Raw genomic sequence first — 26,283 nt, 5'->3', positions numbered from 1 at the left:
AAACTCATTTTCCTTTGAAATTACACAGTATTTCCATATGCCTTTTGTAAACAGAAACTGCATATTGTCCTGCTCCCTAAGGGTTTAATCTTGTGAAAAGCCAAGTACTTTCAGCTCCCACTGCAGTTGAGGGCGTTTAACACCTCATAGGATCAGCTGTAGTGGAGCTGTGCAAAAACTCTGTCCTTTAGGTTCCTGGTAATCTTTTTGCTTTGCATTTCTGTGTTTGAACAGACCCACAACCTCAACACAAAATTCGGTGGAACTCACTAAGTGACACTTGGCTTCCAAACGATAACGCTGCTGTCCAAGGTTCACTGAAAGGAGTGTGAATGTTGGTGGCCCTTTAGGAAAATCTGGCCAGGTTTTAGACTTGATAATGCAACCAGATGAGCTTCCTTGGCTTTGGATTTTAGTTCAATTATTTTAGAGGGCTGTGAATGCTCATGGTAAGCAACCTAACTGGGGCAATCAGAAGAAAAAGGTCAAAGTGCCAGTGCAAACATTGAAAAGAACTGCAACCATTAACAGGATACATTCCTCTGCAACACATCTTGTTTGTTTTGTAGCCATAGCAGATCTGCCAGAGTAATTTGCATGATTTTAAATGTTCCTTACTGCAGATGTGTGTGGGCAAATCCCCAGCTGGTGTAATTCAGCATAGCCCTGTTGATTTCTCTGGATCTACATCAGTTTAAACCAGGTGGGAATTTGGAACTCAGTGTAATAAACAAGAAGGCCTTCTTAAAAGGGTAAACTATTACTTCTTGGACATATTGCAGATTATTTCTTTAATCACCTAAAAGATATAGGGGAAGACTTTAAAGGGCACAAATTACAGGTAAGCACCTAACTCCCATTGAAAGTTGATGATAGTTAAATACCTAACTTCCATTTGTGTCCTTGAAAATTTTCCCTGTAGAGACCGATTCTGCTATCACATTGTTTTTACACTGTGTGACACTACTGATTTCAATGGCATTACTTGTGATTCACACCACTGCCAGTGGGATAAGGATCAGTTCACTGTACACAGATGTCTGACATTAAAAATTGGTCCTAAAACCCATCTGGTGTGGAAGCACACTTTCTCAGTTTAGATTTGATGTCCATTTCCCACCTGCGGCCTGATCAGTACCCAATGAAATTAATGTGAGCTGTTGGAGGAAGCGCTATTTGGTAACATTCACTTCAATGGGCACTGAATTTTCTTCTTCTTTGTCACAGAAGAATTGTACAATCAAACCAACCCCATACTGAACCAATGGACCAAATTCATCTCCAGTAAGTCATTTAAGATTTTATTGGAGATTAATTTAGCTTTAAGAAGTTTATCTCCTCAGAGATAGCTACATGAACAAGTCACATCACATGTTTCAAGAAGGCTCAAATATAATTCTTGGTATCCTTGTACAATTCACTGAAATAATCTTTTTGTTGGTGAGGTATTTACAGAGAGAAAATGTATTTGAGTTGGAGTCATTCTTTGTCCTTTCAGCAAGTCATGGAAGCATACTGTTCAGTGTGTTACTCCTTTTAGTTTCAGATTAATCTTTTCAGACAAGTTGTTGCTATAGTTGCAATTGTTTCTCCTTGAATCAATCAAATTTGAAAGCTATTTTCACTATTCTTCCACAAAACACTGGAGTTGATCAGTAATTACCTCTCACTGCTAACTATATTTTATAGAGTATAATGAAGCAACCTGGATTCAGGAAATAAGTAGTGCCCTCTGATTGGCTGTCGTTAACCATCATACCAAGATTTTATGGAAAGAGAACTCAATGCCAAATTGCAATTTACCAACCTCAGCCATCTTGGTTGTAGCCATCATAATGAAATTGTGATTTTATATGCACAGTATATTGGCAAAAGTGTTTTATTTCATATTTTCACTCAAAAATACAGCGCTGATTTTGCTCAATTAAAAATAAAATGACCATGGGACAGAGATCAAGCTTTGAAAATTTCAACCTAGAGGGTGACTGTGAAACACCTGAGCATCTATAAATAGAAGGTTATAATGGAAACTGTTTTGGAAACTTAACTATCATGGCCACTACCCAAGTGCCAAATGTATTGCAGTTTATTATCATTGGTGTTATGAAGTTCCAATAGCATCTCCTTCCATCAGCAAGTTAGCAGCTAGGGTGACCAGACATCCCAATATTAGGGGCTTTGTCTTACATATGCCCCTCCCCCACAAAAAGTGCCCCAATTTTCACACTTGCTCTCTGGTCACCCTATTAGCAACAGAACTGATACAAATGTCTCTCTGGGAATCAAGGTTATATATTAAAATGTGGGCCTCTCCTTTGTGATTATGAGCACGTCACTTTTATGACTGATTTGCAGCCATGCCTCTCATCCTGTGATTGTATCGGTTCTCCCTGTGCCAGGCCAGGATTTGGAAGCATCAAGGAGTCGGAGTGGGATTCAGTAGGTGGCACTCTTCCTTTTAAGTCAGTAAACAGCCAGTGCCCTGACATGGAATTAGGAGGTGCTTTGCTGCTGGAGCAGCTGCCTTTCAGCTGAGCTGTAAAAACAAGTTCTGGACTATTTATGCTCCTCAATCCCATAACACTTTTCATAAGCATGGGGATTGACCTTGGTTTTCTGGCCAAATTCCGATTTGGATATTAACACTTTACTTCCCTGCAGTTTCAGTTGGATCTAATATTTGATATAATTTTCTTTACTAAATTATTGCATAATTTGTGTTTTCTGTGTGGTATTATATAGCTCCCTCTTGTCTCTCTGAAGTTGGCCTGGTTTCAGTTGTTGGTGAAGTGATGACTATATTATCCTTCCCCTTTCCTCCTTTGGAGTAATGTTTGTATAGCACTGTCAGATCATTGAAGAAAAAGTGGGGCAGATGGGCCAAGTATTAAGATTATTATTAGGGTAAAGACTCAAGTGGAATCCTAAAACTTGTCCTTGAACCCAGGTGCTCCAATTAGTAACTTTAGGACTTGCTATTTGGGTCTATAAGTCACCACTGAAGTCAAATGTAAATCATGTGATTGAAATTAGAAGAAGAAGCCATGTTTCAGTTCTGGGGCATATCTGTGCTTACAAGCATTTTTTGTATGGCTTACTACAGCAGCAAATAGATCAATTTCAACATCATCATCTTTTAACTAGTTAATTTTTCAGACCTCTAAAAGGGGACAAGCTCTCTTGCTCACAGATCTATGCTGCAGAGCCCAGGTTCCATTGCTTGGAATGATAGCAACTGGCCCAGCTGGGGTAAGTAATGCAGGTGGGCTGTGTGTGTTGGGGACACTCCCTTTCTGAGGTTTTGAGAATTTCTATTAGGTAAGAGTATCCAAAAGAATTTAGGCCCACAGAAGTGCAATAGGATATACCATTATTTCTTATTTGTATTACTGTAGTACGCATGAGCCTCATTCCTGGACCAGGACCCCATTGTCCTCGGCGCTGTATGAACACTGATCAAAAAGACAGTTCCTGCCTCAAAGTTTGCAAAGTATGTATAAGACTGTCTTAAGAGACAACAGATGGATAGAGACAGACTAATGGGATAGGATTGGGCCCTTATTCCTAAACCACTAAAACAGTCTTTGGTAAGTGTCATATTTTGGAATGCAGTCCAGACCAGTAAGGGGCTGTCACCACCACCCCAATAATTTTGGGTGCCTTATATGCTCTGCTGCTGTGGCTCACAGCTGAGACACCAACAGCCAGCAGACAAGCATGCAGTCCCATGAGTATCTGTGCTGTGCAGCCTGGTTCAGCTCTCTGACCCCAGCAACCTACCTACAATACAACAGCCCCACCCTGGTTTTCCCCAGCCTTGGTAATTCCTTGCTGGGTGACCCTAACACACTCCCAGTCCTGAATTTCCCCCAAACTGTTTGTCCTGATGTGTTCAGCCCTCTCCTGGACCACTCAGAGAAATAATAAGGTTTGTTTGCTCCTTTAAAGAGACAATACCCAGCAGCTTGCTACATTAACTGGAGTTAACAATTACTTCAGTTCAAACACAGCACTGAGTTGGTTTATATTAAAATAAAATTAGTTTATCAACAACAGGACATAAGTGATGCAAACTAAAAGAAATAAAGGTAAAGATGGTGTACAAGAGTTTGCTGGGGCTCGACCCTCTCTGGGGCGGCAGGGAGCCACACCGGCTCACTACCCACTGGTGCTTGGGTACTTTGTCCGGCTGCAGGGTCTCCCTCAGCAGCCCTTGCGGTCCTGGAAGACACAGTAAGCCCGACCCTGGCTCAGGGCAGGCACCAATGCTAGGTCAGGGCTCAGTCCCTCAGTCAGGGTTGAGCAACAATAGTACAAGTATTTAAGCCCAGGCCCTAGGTCAGGGCGGGGCAACAAACGCTGAGTCACAGGCTCAGACCCTCAATCAGGGCTGAGCAACACAATAGTAGGCCCAAGCCTCAAAAGGCCTGGGAGAGGGGGAGACTGCCACCCACGGGTTGGGTGGCAGGGGGGACGCAGGCCCTCCCACTCCACTGCATCCCAGCCCGGGGCCCTAGCAGCGGCAGAAGGCCCGCTGCTTAGTCAGTGGGGTTCCTGGCCGCAACACACTGACATAGGCTCTGGCAGTGCTGCAGCCAGACTGGGGTTGGCTGCCCCCGGGCTACTTCCACACTCCCCCTTGGGGCCTATCTGGGGGCTGGTGTCGGCCTCGGGGAGATCCTGGACCATGGGTTCATCAGGCCAGGGATTGTTCGGCAGGCCCGGCGGCTCCTCCAGGTAGCGGGCGCCCCGGGCCGCGGAGGTTTCCCAGCCCCGAGACGTCTGGTCTCTCCGGCGGCTGGGGCCTGACTGAGCTCTGAAGGCAAGCCTTTGTACTTCCGGGTCGCTGCCTGACCCCTTGAGGGGCGGGCTCAGAGCTCCCTAGCTCCGCCCATTCCGGCCTCCGGATGGGCTCTTCCCCCTCCGGGGTGGCGGGGAGCCACAATGGCTCACTACAGATGGTTACAAGTAAATAAAAGTGAAAACACACATCTAAAAGTCTAAATATATCTAGCAAGGCACAGTCTTTGTCTAAGATGGTTTTGCTCACCAATTACTTTGTCTGGCATTGCTGACTGTCCACCTCAGTGAGCACCTTCCACAGAAGTACGAGGGATGCTAATTTCCCTTGTCATCTTAGGTGTTCCTTATTTTCCCAAAGAATTGTCTTTGTTCTCAAACTTAGTAAGCCCCCCGCCATGGGATTCAGTCTCTTGTGTGTCTCTGGGGTACAGGAGCCATGTTAATTCTCTGTCACTCAAGTTCAGGTGCAAGACAACCCCCACTGGTTTGTTTGATAGCTTTATTTATGGCTAATATGTAAATTGAGGTAAATGCACATTCCTTTATCTAGGACAGACCTGCTTATTACCTTTACCTAAGCTAGGCTATCTTCTTACAATTAGTCTGTCTATATCCATCTGTTGTCTCTTAAGATAGTCTTATACTTAGAATGTAAGCTTTATGAGGCATGGACTGTCTTTTTGTTCTGTGTTCATGCAGCGCCTAGGACAGCAGAGTGGCGACTATCCAGGTTATTTCACTGAATGCAGCATGTATGGTTACCCGCCTTGTGGGTAAGTGGCATGTGTGGATGCAGTACAAGCAGTTCATGGCCCTCAGAGACACAGTACTTGCTCTTGATACTGGAGTGGTGGAACTGGAGGATCTAAAGGAGATTGTGAGGTACTGAGATGAGACTTTTAGGGACACAATAGAATGGTCTCACCCCTAGTCTGACAGCTTGTATACTGTTAAGCCTTCGGGAAGGAGAACAGCAAGCTGAAGGAGAGGGAAACAGTCACATAGTTGGGACCCTCCTTCCAGTTCATGTCATGGTATCCTCTTGCATGGAGGATATCCCTTCTGGGGAGGGAACCCCAGGAAGAGGCAGGTAATAGTAATGTGGGATTGGATTATTAGAAATATAGATAGTTGCGTTTGTGATGACTGTGAGAACAACACGGTAAATACCCACGAACTTTGCACCTTGCAGGATCTCACAAGAGAGCTAGACAGACTTACGTGCAGTGCTGGAGAGGAAATGATGGTTGTGGTACATGTAGGTACCAGTGACATAGGGAAAGGTAGGACAGAGGTCCTGGAGGCCAAATTAGGGTTGCTAGGAAAGAGATTAAAGTTCAGGACCCCCATGGGAGCATTCTCTGAAATGCTTCCAGTTCCATGCACAGGGCTAGGAAGATGGGCAGACTTGCAAGATCTTGATGCATAGATGAGACCATGGTGTAGGGAGGAGGGTTTAGGGTTATTGGGAACTGGGGAACCTTTGGGAAAGGAGGAGCCTAGACAGGAAGTATGGGCTTCACCTAAACCAAATTGGAACCAAACTGCTGGGATGTAAAATTAAAAAGGTGGCAGAGGATTTGTTAAATTAACAAATGGCTGGGGGAAAGCTAACCGATGTGGAGGAGCACACTGTTCAGGAGACATCCTTTAGGGATGAAATTATTAAAGAGGCAACTCTATATCCTGATAAGGAGGGTAGGAGAGAAGTTGGTAAAGTACAGTGCTCTGACTCTGAAATGATTAGGGGCATGGAACAGCTTCCATATGAGGAGACTGGGACTGTTCAGCTTGGGGAAAAAGAGATGACTAAGAGGGATAAGATAGAGGTCAATAAAATCATCAATGGTATGGAGAAAGTGAATAATGAATTGCTATTTAACCCTTCATGTAACAGAAGAAAGAGGGTGAAATTAATAGGCAGCAGGTTTAAAACAAACAAAAAGAAGTATTTCTTCACACACCGCACAGTCAAACTGTAGAACTTGTTGCCATGGGATATTGTGAAGGTCAAAACTACAACTGGATTCAAAAAAGAATTAGATAAGTTCCTGGAGGATAGGTCCATCAATGGCTATTAGCCAAGATAGTTAAGGATGCAACCTCATGCTTCTGGTGTCCCTGAGCCTCTGACTGCCAGAAGCTGGAACTGGACGACAGGGGATGGATCACTCAATAATTGCCCTGTTCTGTTCGTTCCCTCTGAAGCACCTGACATTGGCCACTGTAGAAAGAATGGATACTGGCTAGATGGACCATTGGTCTGATCCAATATGACCATTCTTATGTTCTTATAGCAGAGTAGCCCTTTCTGTTCATGTACTCTGTGGCACGGTGGTCTGGTGCCAAAATAGGGATGTACATGCCATCTCTCACCCCAGAGCAGTTTGGGAACCTTGTTACTGCAAATCCATCCACTATGCCCTGCACATTACTGAGAGTCACAGTCCTGCATAGCAGGAAATGACTAATGGACCTGCACACTTGCATGATAATGGCCCTTTTGTGGATTTTCCAACTCCAAAATGATTTCCTACTGATTGGTACCAATCCAGTGTTGCAAATTTCTGGAGTATGATTCTCCTCTGTCAGTGCAGCTCTCGTTCTGTTGTCCAGGCACTGGAAGGCTGGGATGAGCGCTGCACATATATCCAGGAATGTGGCATTTTGCATCTGAAAGTTCTGCAGCCATTGCTTGTCATACCAAGCCTGCATTATGATGCAATCCCACCAGGCAGTGCTAGTTTCTCAGGCCCAGAAGTGGGGCTCCACCTTTTGCAGCTGCTCCATGAACACCACCAACAAACTTGAATTGTTTTTCACTATGTCCTTTTTTTAAACTGTCCTCAAAGAAACCATCATGTCCCCCATTGCTGCAGTAATTCCCACAGGTCTGCAAATACAGAAGAATTGTGCATCCTGTATTTGTAACATTCATGAGAATAGTGCAGAGCTCTGTGGACTCTATGCTTCTGTCAGAGATGATGGAGACAGAAAAGTGCTGTGTGGGTTTGTAGGATTTTATGGTGCAGAAATTATGGGATATGGATGCCATTATGGGATGGAGAACGTTGCATGCTGGGTACCTGATCTCTGCTCCCAGAGATCCCTGGGTGAGTCACTTTTATCTCACAATTCATTGCAAAAATCTCTCAAAGGGCATTGTGCCGGATGGTGGCTCATGGCACACTGGGATACCTACCTGTAGTGCACCGCATTTCACATCAACACAAGCAATCCTGATGGGTACATGCAGTGCCAATGCTCAGCACACACCTGAGTGATTATACAAACATGAAAGTGTCTCCCATATTGTAAGTCTGGCTGATGTCCACGCTACCCTCCTTCTGTCAGTGATGAGTGTTCTCACCAGGAAAGAAAAAAAATTAAAATATATGGAGATATACCTATCTCATAGAACTGGAAGGGACCTTGAAAGGTCATTGAGTCCAGTCCCCTACTTTCACTAGCAGGACTAAGTACTGTCCCTGACAGTTTTCCCCCTGATCCCTAAATGGCCCCCTCAAGGATTGAGTTCATGATTCTGGGTTTAGCAGGCCCATGCTCAAACCACTGAGCTAACTTTTGAAGTGATAATGAGAGTGGCCCATTTCAGACAGTTGACAAGAAGGTGTGAGTAACAGTAGGAGGAAATTAGTCAACCTTCTTGTCAATTTTGTCAACAACCTTCTTGTCAACTGTCTGAAATGGGCCACTCTCATTATCACTTCAAAAGTTATTTTTCCTCCCTTGGCATCCTGCTGTTAATTGATTTTTCTCGTTAGACTGACCTCATACTTGGTAAGGCAACTCACATCTTTTCATGTATTTATACCTGCTCCTGTATGTTCCACTTCACTCTGATGAAGTGGGTTCTAGCCCATGAAAGCTTATGCCCAAATAAATTTGTTAGTCTCTAAGATGCCACAAGGATTCCTTATTGTTTTTGCTGATACAGATTAACACGGCTGCTACTCTGAAAATTGTCTTATTAGTAAGAGTGAGGGATACTGTAGTTACTGACTGACAACTGTACAGTTATGTCTCATTTACCTGCACTCTGGTTGAATATTGCCCTCAGAACTCCACATCCATGTGTCTATAACAAACACGGCTTCCCCAGCTTTTTACATGCTTATGTTCTCCTCACTCACCCCCCACCCAGAACAGTTCTTACTTTACCTCAGCTTCCTTAGCAGCAGCACTGATGAAAGGCAAATCCAGTACCTTTCTCCAATTCCTCTTTTTTTAAATAATTTCAAATGGGATAAATACTCATTTTCAGGCAAGGTGGAAGAGGAAGGTGCGAAGAAAATTTGGAACATTTAAAACAAATATAATATACAAAATATACTCATGTTGGCGCTGGGAGTTAATCTTCCCAATGCAGCAGGAGGGTTGCGAAGTATAGAGGTGGGAGCCTTTATAGTAGGGCTGTCGATTAATGGCAGTTAACTCACGTAATTTACTCAAAAAAATTAATCGCAGTTAAAAAAATTAATTGTGATTAATCGCTGTTTTAATTGCACTGTTAAACAATAGGATACCAATTGGAATTTATTAAATATTTTGGATGTTTTTGTACATTTTCATATATGTAGTATTCTGTGTTGTAATTGAAATCAAAGTGTATATTATTTTTATTACAAATATTTGCACTGTAAAAATGATAAACAAAAGAAATAGTATTTTCCAGTTCACCTCATACAGATACTGTAGTTCAATCTCTTTATCATGAAAGTGCAACTTACAAATGTAGATTTTTTTTGTTACATAACTGCACTCAAAAACAAAACAATGTAAAACTTCAGAGCCCACAAGTCCACTCAGTCCTACTTCTTGTCAGCCAATCGCTAAGACAAACAAGTTTGTTTACATTTGCGAAAGATAATGCTGCCCACTTCTTATTTACAATGTCATCAGAAAGTGAGAACAGATATTTGCGCACTTTTGTAGCCGGCCTTGCAAGGTATTTACATGCCAGATATGCTAAACATTCGTATGCCCCTTCATGCTTTGGCCACCATTCCAGAGGACATGCTTCCATGCTGATGACACTCATTAAAAAAATAATGTGTTAATTACATTTGTGACTGAACTATTTGGGTGGAAATTGTAGGTCCCCTACTCTGTTTTACCTGCATTCTGTCATATATTTCGTGTTATAGCAGTCTTGGCTGATAACCTAGCACATGTTCATTTTAAGAACACTTTCACTACAGATTTGACAAAACACAAAGAAGGTACCAGTGTAAGATTTCTAAATGACCTATGAAGGAAACCTGAAAAAATTGGGTTTGTTTAGTTTGGAAAAGAGAAGACTGAGAGGGGACATGATAGCAGTTTTCAGGTATCTAAAAGGGTGTCATAAGGAGGAGGGAAAAAACTTGTTCATCTTAGCCTCTAAGGTTAGAACAAGAAGCAATGGGCTTAAACTGCAGCAAGGGAGGTTTAGGTTGGACATTAGGAAAAAGTTCCTAACTGTCAGGGTGGTTAAACACTGGAATAAATTGCCTCAGGAGGTTGTGGCATCTCCATCTCTGGATATATTTAAAAGTAGGTTAGATAAATGTCTATCAGGGATGGTCTCTAGATAGTATTTGGTCCTGCCATGAGGGCAGGGGACTGGACTTGGTGACCTCTCGAGTTCCCTTCCAATCCTAGAATCTATGAATCTATAAAGATAGCTACAGCACTCGACCCAAGATTTAAGAATCTGAAGTGTCTTCCAAAATCTGAGAGGGATGAGTGTGGAGCGTGCTTTCAGAAGTCTTTAAAGTGCAACACGCTGATGCAGAAACTACAGAACCCAAACCACCAAAAAAGAAAATAACCTTCTGCTGGTGGCATCTGACTCAGATAATGAAAATGAACATGCATCAATCTGCACTGCTTTGTACTGTTATCGAGCAGAATCCATTGTCAGCATGGATGCATGTCCTCTGGAATGGTGGTTGAAGCATGGAGTGACATATGAATCTTTAGCTGATCTGGCACATAAATATAGAATAACAGAATATCAGAGTTGGAAGGGACCTCAGGAGGTCATCTAGTCCAACCCCCTGCTCAAATCGGGACAAATCCCCAACTAAATCATCCCATCCAGGGCTTTGTCAAGCCTGATCTTAAAAACCTCTAAGGAAGGAGATTCCATCACCTCCCTAGGTAACCCATTCCAGTGCTTCACCACCCTCCTAGTGAAAAAGTTTTTCCTAATATCCAACCTAAACCTCCCCCACTGCAACAATATCTTCTGGCTACAACAGTGCCATCAGAACACCTGTTCTCACTTTCAGGTGATACTGTAAACAAGAAGAGGGCAGCATTATTGCCTGCAAATGTAAACAAACCTCTTTGTCTGAGCGATTGGCTGAACAAGAAGTAGGACTGAGTGGACTTGCAGGCTCTAAAATTTTACATTGTTTTATTTTTGAATGTGGGGTTTTTTGTACATAATTCTACATTTGTAAGTTTAACTTTCATGATAAAGAGATTGCACTACAGTATTTGTATTAGGTGAATTGAAAAATATTATTTCTTTTGTTTTTTTTTACAGTGCAAATACTTGTAATCAAAAATAAATATAAAGTATTCTGACTTGTAACTGAAATCAATATATTTGAAAATGTAGAAAACATCCAAAAATATTTAAATAAATGGTATTATATTATTGTTTAACGGTGTGATTAATCACACGATTAATCGCTATTAATTCTTTAAATTGTGCCCTGCCCCAGAAAGTGCAATAAAGGTGAGTTGTCCAAGCAGCCCAGAGAGGCTTTATGAAGCACAGCCAATCAGGAAGAAGTTGCAGGGAGCAACCAATCCAGGCCTGGCAAGCTCAGATAAAAGGGAGCTGCAGGGCAGAGAAGATGAGTTGCTGCTGGGAGCCCAGGGAGTAAGGACTCCGTCCATGGAGGGCAGAGAGAACTGTAAGCACTTTGGACAGAGCAGTGGCTGGTTCTTGGGACTGAGCAGCTGAGTGCCCTGAGGAGAGGGCAAAGAAGGTTCTGGGGCCATGGGGTAGTGGCCCAGGAAAATAGAGCAACATTGACAGAGGTTACAGAGGAGCAGCAGGAGGATTCTATTTATCAGGGTCCTGGGGTTGGGACCTAGAGTAGTGGGCTAGCCTGGGTCTCCCTCCCCCCCCCTTGCCACTGGGGAAGTGGCTGGACTGTTTCCAGAAGGGGGAAATACAGATGATGAACAAGCCAGAAGGCTGAATCACAAAGAGGATGGTGTGGTTCTGGGAGGTGAGAGAGGAGCCATAGGTGGGAGCAAAGACAGAGTGCCAGTGTGCAGACCATGGATGTGGGCATCAGCCTAGAGCTAATCGCCAGCACTATCAGGAGGAGGTGCCCAGTCTGGCAGTGAGGGCTGCACCCTGTTACAAGGCCATAGTATTGAAAACTACCAACATAAAACCTTGTAAATAGGTAAATACTGTTAAGGCATACTGGATGTGCACATATGGATATTTAGTGTTTCAGCCATTTTTTAAAAAGGCAAATTTTGCAATGAAAAAATATGAATTCACGGAACTTAATAACAAATGTTGTACAGTGCATGGAATGAGTAATGTTAAAGTCTGTGTAAGTATATGTACATGTCATAGAGTCCAAGTATTCCAACAATAGAAGACGCATTACTAACTTTTACAAAGTGAGAATACTTGAGACAGAGGACCCAGTCTTACAGCCCTTACTCACAGAATTAGTTCCTTGTGTGAGTAAGGGCTGCAAGATCAGGCCGAGAATTTGGGTTAGAAATGTAACTTGGCATGTGGATCTATTTTTCGTGACTTATTATTATTGGCCCAGATTTTCAAAGGGCTAGTAATTTTGGATGTCTCCATTCTTGGGTACCCAACCTGAGGTACCTTTAAAATGGTGGTAGTTCAGAACTCTGAAAATATTGCCCCTTTAAAGTGTCTTCAGCAGGGCAGCCAAGAATGTGGACAAGGGGGATCCAGTGGACATAGTGTACTTAGATTTCCAGAAAGCCTTTGACAAGGTCCCTCACCAAAGGCTCTTATGTAAATTAAGTTGTTATGGGATAAGAGGGAAGATCCTTTCATGGATTGAGAACTGGTTAAAAGACAGGGAACAAAGGGTAGGAATAAATGGTAAATTTTCAGAATGGAGAGGGGTAACTAGTGGTGTTCCCCAAGGATCAGTTCTAGGACCAATCCTATTCAACTTATTCATAAATGATCTGGAGAAAGGGGTAAAAAGTGAGGTGGCAAAGTTTGCAGATGATCCTAAACTGCTCAAGATAGTTAAGACTAAAGCAGACTGTGAAGAACTTCAAAAAGATCTCACAAAACTAAGTGATTGGTCAACAAAATGGCAAATGTCATTTAATGTGGATAAATGTAAAGTAATGCACATTGGGAAAAATAACCCCAACTATACATACAATATGATGGGGGGCTAATTTAGCTACAACTAATCAGGAAAAAGATCTTGGCGTCATCGTGGATAGTTCTCTGAAGACGTCCACGCAGTGTGCAGCAGCAGTCAAAAAAGCAAACAGGATGCTAGGAATCATTAAAAAGGGGATAGAGAATAAGACAGAGAAAATCTTCTTGCCCTTATATAAATCCATGGCACGCCCACATCTTGAATACTGCGTACAGATGTGGTCTCCTCATTTCAAAAAAGATATACTGGCATTAGAAAAGGTTCAGAGAAGGGCAACTAAAATGATTAGGGGTTTGGAATGGGTCCCATATGAGGAGAGATTAAAGAGGCTAGGACTTTTCAGCTTGGAAAAGAGGAGACTAAGAGGGGATATGATAGAGGTATATAAAATCATGAGTGATGTGAAGAAAGTGAATAAGGAAAAGTTATTTACTTGTTCCCATAATATAAGAACTAGGGGCCACCAAATGAAATTAATGAGCAGCAGGTTTAAAACAAATAAAAGGAAGTTCTTCTTCACCAGCACACAGTCAATTTGTGGAACTCCTTGCCTGAGGAGGTTGTGAAGGCTAGGACTATAACAGGGTTTAAAAGAGAACTGGATAAATTCATGGAGATTAAGTCCATTAATGGCTATTAGCCAGGATGAGTAAGGAATGGTGTCCCTAGCCTCTGTTTGTCAGAGGGTGGTGATGGACGGAAGGAGAGAGATCACTTGATCACTACCGGTTAGATTCACTCCCTCTGGGGCACCTGGCATTGGCCACTGTCAGTAGACAGGATACTGGGCTGGATGGACCTTTTGGTCTGACCCAGTATGGCCATTCTTATGTTCTTAATGGAGGGATCCAAAATGAACAGCCTCCTTTCAATATCTTGTTCGTTATTATTGTAGAGTCTAGGATCAGGGCCTCATTATATTAGGTGCTGTACAGACAAATAAAAAAGAAGACAGTCCCTGCCCCAAAGAGCCTGCAATCTCATATTAGAAAGAATGCAACAGGTAGATGAAACAAGCAAATGGGTGTAGGTAGGAGGACAAGGTAATGAAAGAACAGAGTTGAGCAGAAAACAAGAAGTCTCAAAATACATTATTCTCTGCTTTACAATATTTTCTTTTTTGTAACCACTTCATTTTAACTAGACGTTCATATTTAATTCTCTCTTTTTCTTTTTTTGGTCCAGAGAGCACAAGCAGAGCAGACTTAGTATTAATCCCCTGAAGATACTGCTCTGTTCTATAGACACATTTTACTCTGACTCTAGTAACACACAATTCCCTCAGAATGAAGGACTCATATGAACCACTGAGTCAGAGGACAATGTCCAGATTAACCAGGATGTTACCACCTGAAACAAATTTTCTAGCTGAGATTTTATGAAGGTTTTGGTTGAGGTAAAGAAATCTTTTTGCCTCCCACACAGGCACAATATAAAATCTTTTAACAAAAATCTTTGACAGAGCTGGTCAGACTATACAGGATACTCCTACGGGCACTCTAGCCATCTGCCTGCTCACTTCATTTGTTGCAGATTCTGCATGAACCAAGATGTTGAAGATTAAAGGCCAAAGATCTTTATAAAATCCATCCAATCCATTAATAGTGTCTGTCAGAGAAATCATAATCTCCTTCAGAACCCTCTAGAAACACTTGGGATCCATTAACCTCTTAATGTGGACTATCCAAACAGTAAGAATAGGTGCAACCCAACCTCAAACCACAGAAGGCAATGGTCATTTTATGACATGGGCAGAATTTACTCTTGCCCATCTCTAATCTAAGTTCAAACAACCATCCTGGATCCAGTTTTGGGTTGGGCAATCTCCTTTATTACAGGTAGGATGCAAACAGAACAGGCATGGTACTTTTTCAGCTATCCCTCTTAGCTTCATGCTTTACCAAATTTCCTGTTGGGGCCTCTAATATCTAAATTAGTGCAGCAGTGTTATCCTATGAATCATCCAGTGGTTAAACACTGGAATAAATTGCCTAGGGAGGTTGTGGAATCTCCATCTCTGGAGATATTTAAGAGTAGGTTAGATAAATGTCTATCAGGGATGGTCTAGACAGTATTTGGTCCTGCCATGCGGGCAGGGGACTGGACTCGATGACCTCTCGAGGTCCCTTCCAGTCCTAGAATCTATGAATCTATGAATCAGTAATACATGTAAGATCAGGCCTGGTTCTTTATTAAATCATGGATGATTTTACACTTACTCTTCATTCACCAGCATTAATTTTTGAATAGTACCTTTGTCTACCAACACTCCCAAGCTCCTGAGAGCAAACTGTAGGCTAACACTTAAGCCTTAACTCCAGTAATGCTGGTTACAATACCAATCACTTACAAGATACTACCAGGAGGAGTGGTATGGAAAGAAAAGATGCTCTTTGTACATTTTATGCCCCAGGCTTCTGGAACTGCCCTCATATTAATCCAGAATAGCCTGAGTCTGTTGACCTTGGCTTGACATGCTGCAACAACCATCTGTTTGCTAGAGCTTTTGGAAAGGGCTGAAGAGTTTAAGTAAGGTATCATTTAGGATGTAGGTGGTATTTTTGTTTTTGCTATTTAAATTATTGGATGGTTAACTTAATCTCGTTGTGTGTTGGGGCTTTGTTATGGTGCTGGGCAGTTAGTCTTTGTTATTTAAAATAAGTGTCAGGGTACCTAGAGCTGTGGGTAGCTGTCTCCTTTTATTTAAATCATAATAAATAAACAAATGGGGTCCCTAGTGTCCGTGGCACATCCTTATGTTCAGTCCATTTGAATTAAGAGTCTCTAGGAAGTTGCAGCTGTGCCGAAGCCTCTTTCAGTGTCGAATTGAGTGGCTTTTTGTCAACTCCTTTTCCAACCTGAACGTTAGTTGTATGGAGTTTTTGCACTTAATGTTCTGATCGTTTGTTACCGGCTCTCAAAGTAGTTTTGAATGTCTCTGACAGGAAGTTGCAGAACCAGCGTTTATATGGTAACGATCAGAGGAGCATGAACGCCTACAGCCGGCCACTCAAACATGAAAACCTAAACACTTGCAAAGTCAAGGCGGCGGAGGGGCTCCTTTTAGGATTTCAGCAAGAGTGCCAAGTCTTCAAGGAAACCCATACCCAGCTCCGGGGCTGAACTCTTCTTAGCAGACAGAGCGTGGAAGTAGCTTCAGTGCGCGGGCTTTCCTGTCGCGTCAGACAGTCACAGAAACTTTGCAAAGGGGGAGTGTGGGCCCCTTGCCGCAGCTTCCCCTTGAGCTGGGGGCGAGACGCCCTCTCCAAGCAGCCCCAGCCCTCAGGGCCGGGGCCGGCATCGCAGGAGTTTGTAGCCAGGGGGGAGGGGAGGCTCAGCCAGAGCCTGGTTCAATTAATTTCTGACCCCCCCGGACACCCGCTCCACTCCACCTCAGATGCCCCCTCCCGCGCCCCACTCCGCACGCTAAGCCGGGGGGAGGGCCTCACTTCTCCCGGCCTAGGGGAGTTGCTGCAGGCGGAGAGCAGCGCGCAGCAGCCCCGGCGGGTTGGCTGGGCCCGGGCAGCGCGCTCCGGCTCCTCTGCTCTGCGCTCCCGCGGCCGATTAAAGAGCAGGGACGTGAGCGCAGAGCCGGGATTGGCGGGGCAGGGGGGAGGGAGGCGGAGGGAGGCTGGGGTTGCAGCTGGGAGCCGGGTTTCTCTCCCCGCCTGGAGCTGTCCACCGCCCCCGGTGCTGACCCGGAGCCGGGCGCCTCAGGGAGCCCCGCAGCCTCGGAGCTTGAGAGCAGCGCGGCGAGCCCCGCGCCCCGGCATGGGCTGTTGTGGCGAGGCTGCGAGCCTCCCGCCGACCCGGCTGAGCGGGCTTCGCGGCGGGGCTGTCATGGGAGCAGCGCGGCGGCGGGCGCTGTGAGCCGGGACCGGGCAGCGGCGCGGGATGGCGGCGGCGGGGCTCGCTCAGCGCGGGAGCGACTGAGGCTCTGCTGCCCAGGCACCGCGGGGCTGCCGCGCCTCTCTCCGCCCCGCCGCGCGCGGGGAGATGGTGACACGCGGAGCCCCTGTGCGCCGGCCGGACACCCCCAGGTAGGAGCTCCGCGCAGAGACCCCGCTGAGGGTGTGTGTGAGAGAGAGAGAGAGCGCTCTGTGTGTGTATGAGAGCTCTGTGTGTGTGTGTATTGTGTGTGTGTGAGAGAGAGAGCTATTTGTGTGTGTGAGCTGTGTGTGTATGAGAGCTCTGTGTGTGTGTATGAGAGCTCTGTGTGTGTGTATTTATTTGTGTGTGTGAGCTCGGTGTGTGTACAAATTGCCCCTGCCTTTCCTAAGCAGCAATGGCGAGGCGGCGGCTCCCCGGCTGACCACGCTCCCTCTGCCCTGCACTGGAAAGCCCCGGGCACGGCTGTGCTGTGGGGGGTTCACTCCAGCAGGGCACTTCGATCGTGGCGAGGTGCTAACAGCTGGGGCTGGTTCACCCTCCCCTCGGGGTGGCCACAGCTGTGCCTCGCACAAACCAATTGCTTGACGGTCTGATCCTGGGAAAGAACTTAACAGGATAGTAAAACCCTCGAGCTCCTTGTTCGTTTAGCCGGGTTTACTCCTGGGCTCGCTCTGTAATCTTAATGCGCCAAGCGCTGGGGCTGCCACGCGGGACTCTTCCTCAGTCTCCTCTCGGAGCAGCTCGCTCCCTGCCCCAGCAGCCGCCAGCTCCGCGCCTGCCTCTCTGCGCCTCACGGTTTGAATAGCCCGCACGGGATCTTGCAGCGCCTGGCGCTTGTCCCTGCCCCTCTAACTTTCCATGGGACTTCTAGGCCACATGTAAAGTACAGTATTTGGATAATCGCGCGCGTGTATAAATGAATCAGATTTGATCCAAATGGTTTCCAGGTCCTTCTTCAGCTTTCCCATCTCTGAACAGCTATTGAGTGCTAGTCAACCCTGCCCTGAGGATGCATGCTTCGGATGGCAGCCTGCAAGGTGCAAAGTGCATGCAGTATTGGGTGGGAATCTGGTCTCATCACCCCTTCCTTAGGATGAGTAGTAGCTTACTTTGCAAATAGTCCTATTGAAATGAAGGGGCCTGTTGCTTTCCATAGGAGGTGAGGTCACAGAGCACCTTAGGGGATAAGGCCCTGTTTTTTGTTTGTTTGATTTTTAATGAAGTGAACTATTTTTCCTAGGGAGTGCAGTTTTATCCCCATGCAATTCTGGTTTTCATTATGCTCAACAATAATGTCTTAAAAGCAAATGCAAATGAGACCTAATGAAAAAGACTCCAAACTCAAACCCTTACCCTGCAAAATGAACTCTCTCTCCCTCTCTAAAAATAAACTGTGGAAGAGGTTTTGAAAGTTTTGTCATTGACTTTAGTGGGAGCAGGAACACCTTAAAGCGAAACATAATAGTAAATGTAAAACAAACACCCCCCACCCAAATAAAAACAAACAAAAAACACATATCCCTCTAACTTTCCTTTTAAGGACCCAAAGCTGGATATGAATTCTTCACCCCATTACCTGAATTGACAGTACATGGCATCCAGAAATGCCACAAATAATGTATGGGCACAGGCACAATACAAATAAACCTTGTCTATCAAATTTTGGAAAAATTTCCCCAACTACTGTCAACTCCAATTCAGCTCCACCATCATTAGCAATGTTAGGAGCCTTAGTCTAGATCATGGGTGGGTAAACCTTTTGGCCTGAGGGCCACATCAGGGAATAGAAATTTTATGGTGGGCCATGAATGCTCACAAAATTGAGGTTGCGTGTGGGAGAGGGTGAGGGTTCAGGTTGGGGGGTGCGGGCTTTGGGGTGGGGCTGGGGATGAGGAGTTTGGGGTGTAGAAGGGTGCTCTGGGATGGGACTGAGGGGTTTGGAAGGTGGGAGGGGGATCAGGGCTGGGTCAGGGGTGCGGGAAGGGGCACAGGTTCCAGCTGGGGGTGCAGGCTCTGGGATGGGGCTGAGGATGAGAGATTTGGGATTCAGGAGGGTGCTGCAGGCTGGGATTGAGGGGTTTGGAGAGTGGGAGGGGAATCAGGGCTGGGGCAGGGGGTTGGGGCATGGGGAGAGGCTCATGGGTGCAGGCTTCGAGCGGCGCTTACCTCAGGCAGCTCCTGGAAGCAGTGGCATGTCCTTTCTCCGGCTCCTAACCAGAGGCGCGGCCAGGTGGTTCTGCATGCTGTCCCATCTGCAGGCACTGCCCCTGCAGCTCCCATTGGAGTGCTTAGGAACCAGAGCGGGGCCATGCCGTGGCTTCTGGGAGCCGCATGGAGTGGCGCCAGAGTGGGACCCAGCTGGGTGGTGCGGCCCCAATCCTGCGCCCTAGCTGGAGCACTGGAGTAGGGCCGAGCTGCATGGTGCAGACCTTGACCTAGCACCCCTGAGCAGGGCCACGCTGCGTGGTGCGGCCCCCGACCCAGCGCCTCGGCCGGAGCCGGGCTGCACTATGTGGTGTGGCTCCCTACCCAGAGCCCCAGCTGGAGCACGGCATGCCCCAGACCCAGCTCCCCAGCGGTCCCCCTGCTGCCCACCCTGGTCTAGATGGCCTGCTGGCAATTGCCAGTGTTTTAAGCACTGCATTATCAAACCATGCTCAGAACAACTCTAATCAACGTGGTCCTTAAAACAGTGATGGCATCCGGTGGCCCCTTTACCCTAGAGTTCCCAGTGTTGCAGTGAAATTGATGTGTGGGTTAACTGATGCATTAGCAATGATGAAACATTTTTGCAAAACTTTCCTGCTGTAGAGAAGGTTAAGATACATAAGACAATATTCACTATATAATAATTATTATAACCAGTGCATTTATTTAATATACAATACACTCATTTTTAAAGGCAAAAGGCAAAGGAAACTTGAGGCTCATTTATTTGAACATTAATTTTGTAACTGCTGAAGAAATAAAAATACTAAAAGTAAATGTCAATATTTTCTAGTAGCTGAAGTTGTTTTTATTCTTTCCTTTCTATTTCAGAAAGATTATACTCAAAATAAGCAGTAATAGGGATACTGTATTTACAGCTCTGTTATTTTCATGGCTACAGTTGAGTAAATTGGGATTTCAAATATTATAGTCTTTGAAACAACTCAAAGATAACTTTGACTTCTATCGGCATGGTTTCATTATTTCCTTTCCTTGATGTTTTTGTGTCACCTTCATTGACGACTGAGGGTAAAATCACCCTTTATATATCTCCTGTCTCTCTTCACAAGCTGATTAGGAAAATGAATCTTTCATGTAGTAGTGGGATTGTCATGGTGACCAATAAAGTATAGTAATCATGGTAAACAAGCAGTACACAATTTGTGAGAGGGAGCTCATTAGCTTTGAAAAATTGAACACCATGGACATTTGCCATGGCAGGAACATCCTCCCTTGTATAACCCAGATTATGTCATCCAATTTGCACCTTGGCCTGTCATTTCAGGTCAACACATTATCTTGTACCATTCTCTGATATTGTTATCTCTTTTCATTAATGTCTTTTTAAATCCTCTTCTACTGAACACCTTGCTACCACATGTAAAATGTGATACAAATGAGCTCTTCTGTTTTTCCTTCCTAATCAAGATGCACTTGTGTGGCAATCTACATAAAGTATGCTAAAAGAAAATTTGAATGAATAATTTAAAAAATCCTATAAATATTCACTCAAATAAAATATGAATTTGCTTTAGCTGAGTTCATCCCCCTTTTGTGTTCAATTTTCACAGATATTATAGCCAATAAATGTATTGTCAGACATGTTTGCAGAAACAGCACTTTTTAGGTAAATGTTAAAAAATATTTGCAGAAAATTAATTTTGAACAAGTAAACATGAGAAATCTGCTTTTAAGTATTATGCTAATCTAGTCATGGAACAGAAACAATCCCATGTGATCTGGGTATCCAATCAAACTAAACACATATTGGAATTTGAATTTACAATATTGTGTTGAATATTTATAACTGGCTGCTCCTGAAAAACCTACTGTCCAATAATTATTCATAGAAATTATCTAGCAAAATGTCAAATGGTGAATAAATCTTGAATAAAATTGAAATTTGCTCTGAGGCAATTCAGGAACAGAAAAAAAAAAAAACCCTGATTCAACTTATCTAACAGATTATTTGCTAAAGAGTATTCACTCAGCTCTAGCTAAAAGTTAGCAAAAATCCAACAAAGCTAATGGTTCAAGGACAATCCTGTGAAGTTCAATCCAGTAGCTCTGCTTTACATTAAAATTGTATGTGTACATACATAGAAACATGTATACATACAAAAGTGTATATGCATATATTTTCAAGAACTATTGCGATATGGGTTTTATATATATATATATATGGGTTTTGTCTAGAGGCATATTGCTAAGACGGTTAATAAGAGATGCACATATAAATTCTTTGGATCTTAATTTGATAATGACCCCAGCAATTATAGAAAATGCCATATAACTTGGCTAATACACAAAAGAGTTTAAATAAAACATTTATTTAAAAAATCCTCAAAGGAATAGTTCAAATTACAGTTTTAAACTATTACCTTAATAATTCAAAAGGATAGCACCAGAGGCCTAAGTGAGGCAACCTATTTATTACTCTTTTCATCTTGCTGGGCTTGATGAAAAGAGTAATAGCCTTTACACAAACAAAGCTGAAGTCCATGAGAGTTTGCAGAGTTAGGACTGCAGGTTTTTGCACAGATCCCCATTTCAGCAAAGTATTTAAGCATGTACTTAAACACATAAATAGTCCCATTGACTTTAGAGCTTAAAGTTGCTTCAAGTTAAAAGGCCAGATTTTCAAAGGTATTTAGGTGCCTAAAGCTGTAGATCGCTGCCTAGTGAGGTTTGGAGTTAGGCACCTAGTTGCTTTTGGAAATCTCACTTGGAACCTATCTTTAGGTGCCTTAATGTTTTCTTAGGCAAGGACCCCCAACATAGCAGAGATGTTGCATTAAAGCAAATTGTCAAAGCTGCTTGAAAAAATAAGCAGACAGCCCATCTTTGTTATTCTTTCTGCTAGCATGTGCAATCAGACCAATCTTTCCATGAACACTAACATTCCCTCAAATTTTAAAAAGATAAAGTATGTTGTTTTTATCTTTTTTATTATTTAATTTAATCCAGCTATTATGATGCTGTAACAAGATAATTACATGGAGGTCAAATGCCAAGGTATAAAAGACTTATCAGAGAGGTAGCGGATTGGAGCCTGTCTTATGTAAACGATGTAGGTAAACCTGTGCACAGCATAACTGCTGCTGGGATAATAAGTCAAATATTTACAAAATCTCTTATGTTATTTATAATTTATTGTAATGTTTATAAGGGGTAGGAATTAGTAGGCTTGCATTTGTGTAGCTGGTAAAACTGCCTTCTTTTGACAGTGATAAATACTCCACCTTGAAAAGCTGAATTTGAATTGTGCCCTTTTTCTGCAAACAGTTCTGATCATCTAAATACAACAGCTTTTGGAATATTAAATCCTCACTCTGGTAGAACTCCTGTTGACGTAACGTGCATGTATTAAAACTATAGTGCTACAACAATTTTTTGTTCTTCTAGAATTTTTAGAAGTACACAGTTCAAAACAAGCTCTCTCCAGGGTGAAATATTTCTCATAGTTACAAAAGGAGACAGTTTTAAATATTCATTGGGTAAATGTAAACCATATTAGTCCTACACTTTTCCAGCCATATTAATGGTAAGGGTATGTGCAGTGTACTCAACTTTCAGTTGTTTCTAAGTTCAGTAATACATTTTATTTCCAACAGCAATATCATTGTCACTTTGAGTAATTAGGAGTGAAATTATGAGCCAAATTCTGATCTAATTTATTCTGGTGTAAATCTGATTAACAGTTTCTCCAGATTAACACTACTGAAGCTGAGAACAGAATTGGTATTTGCAGTTTCTGCTTAAATGATAAAAACCTATTTTCAATTAAAATTATTTATTACAATTATAAATAATTTAGTTAAAAACTTTATAATCATTTATATGACCATGTGTACTTTTCAGTAAAATGAGGAACACTGTTTAAAATAAAGGGCCTGATTCTCATCTACACTAAGGTCACCTTCTGCCACTTTAGACCTGTAAAAAGGTCTTAAAGTGGATATAAATATATTTTTCTTCTGTTGTAAGTTTGCACTGCCAGAGCGGTGTAAAATGGCACTTGTGTGAATGAGAATCAGGCCTACAGGTCAATAAGGAGGCAGATTTTTATTTAACATAAAATACTGTGAAATGTTAATTTTGTTCATTTAGCATGGTTTTGAATTTTACCTATCTGAGTGATTTTGGGACATATCAAAACTGTATAGGCCTGATTAAGCACTACCTTAATCCTTGGATTTCAATAGAGATACACTTGTGTAAAACTATTATTATTTATTTGTACTGCATTAGTTCTTAGGAGTCCCACTCATGGACAAGGACACCATTTTTCCAGGCATTATATAAACACAAAACAAAAAGATGAACCTATAAAACGGTAGTAAATGAGGCCCAAGTCTTTAGTGGTCACATTTGTACAGACAGATGAGCAAACCTTTTCTTCCAAATTAGCAAATGCTTATCTGAATCTGAAATTGTCAAATCTCACCTGAATCCATATTTGTTGTCAAACACTTGACTCAGTCATGCATAAAATGTATCTTTTATTATGTTCGCTAATGTCAGACTACACATTAGTCGCTGTTCAAATCTAAAAGCAAGAAGGATGAAAAAGTACTTGAATTATTTGCATATGAAATAAGCAGCACTATCTTAAATATATAATTCATTGTATTTTTAGTAGCATGATATAAATTTCTCATTTAGCCCAAGTTTTTATTTAATGATTGATGTATGCGGAAGCAACACTCTAGGATGTGTAATTATTATTCAACACTTTCAGATTGCCATAACTGATTCTGAAGAGAGAAATGTTAAATTAGTTTCCAAAACAAAGTAAAAATACGGCTTAAGCTGATGTTAAAGATGCCAGACTTACAAGAGCCAGAGTTGTTTTCAGCTAGAACAGGGTTTCTCAAACTGGGGTCTGTGAACCCCTATGGGTCTGCGAGGGTACTCCAGGGGTTCTGGGAGTCATGTCCAGGGATGCCGGCCCTGCTGATCAACTCCTCCCTCCCAGCGCCTCCTGCACGCCTCGGAACAGCTGTTCCATGGAGTGCAGGAGGCGCTGGGAGGGAGTAGGAGGAGCGGGGACAGGGCGAGCTCGGGGGAGGGAGCGGAAAGAGGTGGGGAAGAGGAGGGGCAGGAAAAGTGGAGTGGGGGTGGGGCCTGGGGGTGAGTGGGGTCCTCGGGTTGCTAAAGTTTGAGAACTGCTGAACTAGAAGATTTTGTTTTGTTGTTTGACGCTGGGAAATGATTTGATTCTATTGAAAAGTATTTACGCCTGAGACATAGTCATGTTTTTCATGCATGAATCCTTGACCTACTGTGCTTAAAGACAAATCCCAGAAATCTGAAAATTTGAAAATTGCAGCAATAAATTGAGGGCCTAAATTCTAAACTTAGGTGCCTAAACTAGACAACTAGATTCAGATTTAAGGGACTAAATACACATTTAGTCATTTTAACTGCCTACTGGCTAAATACCTGTTTTAAGTGACTAAATATGGATTTATCATAGTTGCCCAAGTTTAGATACCCCAGTTTGATGACTTGGCAGTACTTTTCTAGCTCTCAGTACTCAAAGTGGAAAGGGCCCTGAGGAGATAGGATTAGGGTTACCATATTTTGAGTGTCCAAAAGGAGGACACTCCACGGGGCCCCGCCCCGCCCCCAGCCCCACCCCAACTCCGCCCCTTCCCCAAAGTCCCCGCCCCAACTCCGCCCCCTCCCCTGCTTCCTGCGAACATTTGATTCGCGGGAAGCCTGAAGCAGGTAAGTGGGGAGGGGTGGGGAGGAGGCGCGGCCCAGTCTGGCCTCCCCGGCGGCTCCAGCCTGGGTCGGCTCTGGCCCTGGGGTGCTGGCCCCGGGCCCGGCTGAGCACCCCCGGCCCGCCCAGCACTGCCGGTCCCCGGCCCGACCCCCGGCTCAGCACCCCTGGCCCGGGCCCCGGCCCCCGGCTCGGCACCGCCGGCCCGGCCCCCGGCTCGGCACCGCCGGCCCGGCCCCCGGCCCCCGGCCCCCGGCTCGGCACCGCACCGCCGGCCCAGCCCCTGGCTTGGCCCCCGGCCCCCGGCTCGGCACCGCCGGCCCGGCCCCCGGCTCGGCACCGCCGGCCCGGCCCTCGGTTTGGCACCGCCGGCCCGGCCCCCGGCCCCCGGCTCGGCACCGCACCGCCGGCCTGGTCCCTGGCCCGGCCCCCGGCCCCCAGCTCGGCATCGCCGGCCAGGCCCCCAGTCCGGCCCCCGGCTCGGCACTGCACCGCCGGCCCGGTCCCCGGCTCGGCACCGCTGGCCCCCAGATCGGCCCAGCACCGCCGGCCCCGCATGTCCCGATTTTTCCCAGACATGTCCGGCTTTTTGGGATTTCCCCCCAGACGGGGATTTGGAGCCCAAAAAGCCGGACATGTCCGGGAAAATCCGGACGTATGGTAACCCTAGACAGGATATTTCAGTGACTAAACCAGCACACAGCACTTAAAATACTTAGATACTGGTGTCTACAAAGATCTAATACAGAGGGACAGACGGATAAATAGAGGCCAAAATCTGGTCCCATTAAAGTCACTGTGAGTTTTCCCATTGATTTCAGTAGGACTATGATTTGTCCCTATAGGTATACAACTCTTTGGCCTTGGCTACACTTGCAGCTGTACAGCGCTGTGAGGTAAACCTGTCTTCGGAAAAGCGCTGCAGTCTGTCCACACTGACAGCTGACAGCACAGTGGTGTGGCCACATTTATAACATTTGCAGCTGTGTTGGGAGCGGTGCATTATGGGCAGCTATCCCAGCATTCATGTGGCTGCAACGTGCTTTTCAAAATGGGGAGGGGGGTGGATTGTGACAGGGAGTGTGGGGGGAGAGAGTGCGCTTTTTGGAGCATGTCAGCTCTCTATTTTGCAAGTTCCGAACTCCCGGCCCCCTGCTCATTCATTCACTCATTCAAAGCAAGCTGCAAACTGTTTGCTTTTCTCTGTGGTACGAGCTTTGAAACTGGCAC

General features: G+C 44.4%; 1 protein-coding gene across 3 annotated transcripts in view; it reads left to right on the top strand.

The window, feature by feature from the left end:
• The first annotated feature begins 1,164 nt into the window (after nt 1–1,164).
• The window catches only part of CNGA3 (cyclic nucleotide gated channel subunit alpha 3), a 76,066-nt gene continuing 50,947 nt past the window's right edge, over nt 1,165–26,283 (top strand). For 2 of the 3 annotated variants that reach the window (XM_065580832.1, XM_024104404.3), the window contains exons 1-2: nt 1,165–1,284; nt 16,172–17,266. The gene's annotated coding sequence lies outside the window, so the exon portion shown is untranslated. Of the gene's footprint in view, nt 1,285–16,123; nt 17,267–26,283 lie in introns of those variants that run through there. The other variant, XM_005283202.4, reaches the window with a different exon arrangement.

This window comes from Chrysemys picta, chromosome 1 (genome assembly GCF_011386835.1).
Source record: "Chrysemys picta bellii isolate R12L10 chromosome 1, ASM1138683v2, whole genome shotgun sequence".
Taxonomy (NCBI): Eukaryota; Metazoa; Chordata; order Testudines; family Emydidae; genus Chrysemys; species Chrysemys picta.
This window is presented reverse-complemented; position numbering and strand designations above follow the sequence as displayed.